Source organism: Dermacentor andersoni, chromosome 2, assembly GCF_023375885.2.
Source record: "Dermacentor andersoni chromosome 2, qqDerAnde1_hic_scaffold, whole genome shotgun sequence".
In the NCBI taxonomy this organism is placed as follows: Eukaryota; Metazoa; Arthropoda; class Arachnida; order Ixodida; family Ixodidae; genus Dermacentor; species Dermacentor andersoni.
In genome coordinates, this window is record NC_092815.1 from 125,266,912 (window position 1) to 125,272,911 (window position 6,000).

The 6,000-nt window shown below is 45.8% G+C and overlaps 1 protein-coding gene across 1 annotated transcript in view; it reads left to right on the top strand.

The window, feature by feature from the left end:
* Positions 1-3,482, top strand: part of Khc (kinesin heavy chain) — a 134,414-nt gene extending 130,932 nt beyond the window's left edge. The window contains exon 20 of the mRNA XM_050187834.2: positions 248-3,482. The gene's annotated coding sequence lies outside the window, so the exon portion shown is untranslated. The remainder of the gene's footprint in view (positions 1-247) is intronic.
* Positions 3,483-6,000: the final 2,518 nt, after the last annotated feature.

Below are 6,000 nucleotides of genomic sequence, written 5' to 3' on the forward strand. Positions count from 1 at the left end.
TTGAACCATTACATGTGCCACCATTAGCTGAGCAAACATGCAGTGTAAAGAAGTGCACTTGCAAATTTGGAAAAGGTTTTGTTTAATGATGTAAAAATGGCTGTCTGTCTTCCTGTGGTCTAGCAGCTAGTGCTGCCTTTTAGAATGTTGGAGCACTTCTTTATTGCCCACTTATTGCCTTTACACAAATGTGCTGGTGATGCTAAGTCATTCTTTTTCTTCTCTTCCTTGCTTTTCCCTGTTGCAGATCATGGATACACGAAAACACACAGCCGCGAAGTGCACGCAACTGCAGCTGCCAGCACTCACGAGAGGTCGAGGAGAGAAGGAAGGCGAGAGGAGGAAGGAAGCAGTGAAGACCAACACTGGGCCTTGCTTGTTTGGTGTCTCGTGCTGCGGGGCATCACACGTTCCTTCAGGGTTTACCCACACTTCCTCCCTCCGTTGTTCTCTCTGTTATGTCTTTTTGTTTTCCGTTTTTGCGCCCTACCTTGCCCTCGGGTTTCGATCCTTCGGGATCTGTTGTGCGTACATTGTCTTTCCAAGCAGCAGCAGCAGCAGACAGCAGTTTGTAGTGCAGCCAACGGCATGCAGCTTCTTTCCAAAGATGGCAGCAATGAAAATGAAAAGCGCTTTAGAGGATCAAACTGCTTTCTGATCTGCACTTCCCATTCTCCCTCTCTCTCTCTTTGTCAGATGCTCGCTCTCGTCTCCCTGTGAAACTGGTGATAACTCATGACCATGCACCAAAAATGTTGCTCAGTGCATACGCCTAGTTTTGCCTTGATTGTTGCTTCCTTTTTTTTTCTTTTTTTTATGTGGTAGGGACTGTTGTGATATGGTTTAAACATTGCATTAAAGGTTCTTCATGCACTTGCAGCTTCTGAAAGACCTTTTTCGATTGTCAATTTATGTCATAGTTCATCTTTTAATAACGCATGCTCAGCAAATTGCAAATAAAAGAAAGCGAAAAAAAAAAAAAGAAAGCTGGTTGGGTTGGGTGTGTAGACAGTGGATTGTTTTTATGAGAAAGGTACCTGCATGACTCAGCCTTGCAAGTTCATTGAGCATCAATGTGCTCTGTATTTTCTTCTCTCATTATGTCTTTTACTTGACTGTTCTTTTATGTGGCGATCGTTTGGGTATAAAGTGACTGTGGCAGCAGTGATCACATACCTTTCAGCCTGTTGAATGGTTGTAACATACTTGTGTATGGGGTCTTGGATCTTTGGTTGGAAGTTACTCATCTCTTGTACACGGCGTGCTCTACAACCTATTGCACGCCAGCAGCCGCGGTCTACGTAGGCAGGTGCTAAATGAAATTGACACGGGTGTGTTTCACTGATGGGATTGAACGTGTATTGTCTGAAGAAGCAGCACTGGTTTTCTTTATTTCCTTTATGTACCTCGGTTACTGTTTGGCAATTTCTCTCTTGCACAGAAGTGTGCTATCCAATTAAGAGTAGGTTCAGAAAATGGTGATCACTGGGTTTGTCATGCATGATGGGTGCCTGAGTTTTCTGGTGTTGAAAAGACATCGAAGTGACTATGAAACCATAGTACCATGTGGCATCTGGTCTGCTGCAAAACCTTTTGTCATGCTTAATTTTTCTCCTGTCGTAGCCGTGCTCTTGCACCCATCTCGCTTTTATGCCGTCCTGTACTGAGAGTAAAAACATAAGTCCTGTTTGGCTTTTCGTTGACTTTTCTAAGCTCGCCCTTTCACCAGAGTTCTTTCCTCTGTTCGGCATTTTGCTCCTGGGTTTTGATTTTTTGCCGAGGGAGCGTCCACTGTTGCGGTACAGAGGAAATCTGCACCCTGCAGATGCTACCGATCAAGTGCGACGTCAACCTCGTTGAAGAGATCAAACCTGCTCCTATGTGAAGCAGAGTCTCTCTCTCTCTCTCTCTTAATGTAGCCCCTGTTCCCGAGGCTCGTTCCTTTTCCCAACTGCTTGTACATACATTGCCAAAGGAATGCTCACACCAGATGTCACATAAGCTGTCTGTTGCGGGGTTCATGGCCTTTCTTTGTACCGAAGCCTTCCAATGTATTTGTCAAGCATCCCAATTACATTTGCTAATTTCCAACGAGACAGCTGTGGGAAGGTGCGAGTTGCCACTTTAAAATTGTTTGCAAACCTGTCTCCAAGCATCTGTCCATGCTCTTGCATTTTAATTTTTCTTGGCGTATTGTTTGCGTTGTTCCTTTTGGAGTGGTTGTTGGGCCCCTTCCCAAACCGGCCTTCCCATAATCCTTCCCCCAAAATGGAACGATGGCAAGAAGGGAAATGGGAGAGTCGTGCGTATATATTTTTGATGCAGTGCTGCAGGTGACGTCCTTGAGGTTTGTTGTGCCTTTTTCATGACCAACACAAGCAGCGCACAACAGAGAAACATGCACTCGACACATGTGGACACACACAACAGCCACACACAGACAGTTAAACACAAAGCTTGGACATGAAAACAAATCTGGGGTATGAATGCCGTTGTGAGAGAGAGAGCATTGGTGTGATAAGCGTTCTTGGAAGTCCCCTTAGTGCTTTTTTTTTCTCCACAGTAACTTTCTTTTTCTTAGTGTGTATCTTGTGTCGTCATCTGGACCAAAAAAAGAATAGTAGTCTGTTTTTTTAACCCAATTATTTACTCAATGCCAATAGAGTATGCTTTTCAGCCCTCTGTTGTGATGTTTTCAGGTTGGTAAGGGTTGTCATTTGCTGTTTTTTTGTATATCACCTGCTTTATGGCTGCTGTGAGCATTGCAAGGCAGGAGGGGGGTACAGTTGACTTTGAAACAGCTGCCATAGCAGCTTGCAATAGCGATGACCTCTCCTGATATATTTCCCTTCTTCCTATTTTGTAGCATGTAACAATTATTTATATATAAAGTGTGCTTTGAGGCTATTGTTACAGAGTTAAATAGCTGTACTATTTTTATTGTTTCAGTGGAATGCACTTCTGTTTAAAAAAAAATAGTGTAGTTGCAATCGAAACAGGCCTGGCTTCTCTGCTGCTAGGGGAACTGTGTAGGCTTGAAAATGTATTTTTCTGTTCATTTCTCGGACGTACAACCTCTGGGCTGATTGTTGCTTTTCATTTGTCTTAACTTGTGTGATTTCACATTTACTTTTTGTCTCCAAAAATAAGCACTTTATTTGGTGCATGTAATAGGTGGTACGTTGCCTCCTCTGGAAACCACAGTGTAGGCTCATTGTCAGCATCTTGTGCAGCATCATGGTGGGCTAGTGCAATTAGTGCATGCTAAAAACACACACACACACACATTGGGGCTTTTGTGAGGCGGTTTGCTTGTAATGTTTCTTGCAGGCGGGGTTGCATCCGCACCTAAACCACCTTTTATCTCCTTTTTATTGCGTTTTTGCAATATGTCCATGGGAAGTCAAGCATTAAAGTAATTTATGAAAAAAAAAGTACTGTACTGTATGTGGCTTAATAAAAGTTTTGTTTTCTGGTGGTAATTTGGCACATGTGTGTGCTTTCATAGTGTTTTCTCTCTGTTCGTTTTGCAGTCAAGGAAGACTTAGCATTGGAAGACTTGTAAGCTTGTGTCCATTCAGAGAACTTGTGTAATATGTATCAAAGCTACTAGGCTGGCTGTGAGGGACAGCATAGAGTATCCATGATTAATTGTGACCACTTGGTGTTATTTAGCATACACCTAAATTTGAGTACACAAGCCCTTTTTTACATTCCATCCACATTGTAATTTTCGCTTTTGTTAGAATTGTGCACCACATTGTAAGGAAATGGCCAAAGTGAGAATTAATTGTTGCTTGGCACACTTCGCTTTGTGTAATAAGGCAAGGATACTGAAGCTGCGCAGCTGTGCTTAAGGATTCCATAACATATCACTACTCATATGAAGGTTGTGCTGTGGCACAACCAGAATTTTGCTGTGCCTCTAGGGAGCAGCCATCTCTTGCTGGTTGACTGCGGGAACTGGCAGAAAGAATAAGAACCTCGATAATGCTTAAGGGCTTTCGCATCGCAAGAAATGGCCAAAAGATATATTTTTTGAAGATCACATTTATAGTTTCTGTAACTATTTTTCTATCTGATTGCGAAATATCATCCCGATAAACCACGTAGAAGCACTTCAAAAAATTTGATTTATCAGCAAAGGTGGCGAAAAAATTCGCGGAATTCGAGAAAAAACTGCGTTTTTGAAGCCACAATATCGCTGGAACGGCGCAACCGAGCGCCGCCATGTTGGTCGCGTTGGAAAGCGCATTTCCCAGTCTTCAAATGTGCCGCTTGAGCTATCTCCTCCATACAGAAACAAGCACACAAAAAGCAAATGATTGAAGGTCGTGCCGGAGTCTGCGATTGGCCGCGCCTGCCACGTGACTCCAGCGCGGTTCGCCATTGGTCCGGCGCTCGCGTCATCTGCTCGGCCATGTGCTCGGCTCGTTGCACCTCGCGAGCCTGGAAGTCTCCAAAGTTACCTACATGCCTGTAATGTAGCGAGCGCAGCTTTGCACTCGCTTTAACCTTAGTTTCACGCACTCTGATCGCCGATATTCGCCGTGCCACAGTTGCGCAGGTCATCGAATTTTTCCAGATCCAAAAGTTGACATGGCTTGTACGGAAAGCTCGCTTCAATTTACTAATTACGATAAGGCCGCTGAAACTAAAGGTTAAACGTTCATGAATGAAGCTTTTTTTAATTAGTGACTAATTACCACGTAACACGCGTCACCCCGTGGTCGCCACCAGTGACGGCATGTCGCGAAAGGAACCGTCCTTTTATTGCGACAGCAATTATATGGATACTCTAGGCGCATTTGTGCCGTCGCCGTGATGTTCCGTACCGTTGCCGCGCGCCGCATGCTGTGCGTGCGAGGGTAAGCTGTTAGCGAGCCGGCAATCGCGGCTCAATCTCGCGTGCGCAAGGGAGGAAAACGGAGACTAGGCGCACCGTCTTCCGTCGTGCGCAAGGAACCGTCAGGTATAGGACCAGTGTTGCAGAGTTACTACTCCGGCATAATTCCACATTTTCGCGACCCCGGAATGGAATGTGAAATGAATGGCGACAATGCTTGTAGGAAGGGAATGGGAATGCAATTACGTGCTTTTTCTGAAAATAGAGCGCTTTTTCGTCTAGCGCTGTTTTTTGTCAAAATATGCCGAGGAGCCAACCAGCCCACATTCAAACATTAGCAAATCAGAGCCTCGAATTTAACAATAAAGCAGTATTTTTAAAATGGCTTGGCTGATTACAAGCACCGTACATTTGTAAGCAATGCGCCTACTACACTTCTGTCCTTATAGACTGAGTTGCTCCGAAGTTTGTATCGATTCTTCGCGTAACGACGGCTCTATGCAGCTGGTATCCGTCATGCGGACATACGGCGGCGGCATACTTCCCCTCCTGCCCCCTTTTACGCCTTCGTCCCCGGCCGCCTGCTGTTTTCCCACCCTTCACTTTGTGTCTGTCGCCATCGGCGACTCGGACGCATATTCGAAGAAGCTCTTTTCTAAGTTGTGATGCGTATTGACGCTGGCACGATGCTTGTGTTCACTGCCAGCTTTCGCATACCAGCTTGCGTGCCGTCTCACCTCGTACCACCCCCCTCCCCTCCCAACCCTTTTGGAATACTGTGCCCCCTGTCCAGACACTGTTACGATCGGCATGCAGGGGTGCTCTGCAAAGCTATCTCAGCCCGCTGCAGTTGTTTCGATCGACCCGCGGGGGTAGCGTCCTTCAGAAAACCGGCGACGCCGGCAACGCTAACTGACCATGCACTTCCTTCGGAGAACTGGAGACCACAGTAAAGTTATTCAACCATGCGCCTCCTTCGTCGAGTCGACGGCGCCTGCAAGTCAAGCCACGTTTGGCGCACCGTGTATTGTTACCTGGTTCGCTGTCGCCTTCATGGTCTATTTGCAGCGAGAGCTTCTCGGAAAAGGGATTTTTGCGGTGCGTTTTCGCGGGCCCCGGAATTCGTCACAGTCTGCTGACAGTCGTGGCGGCTA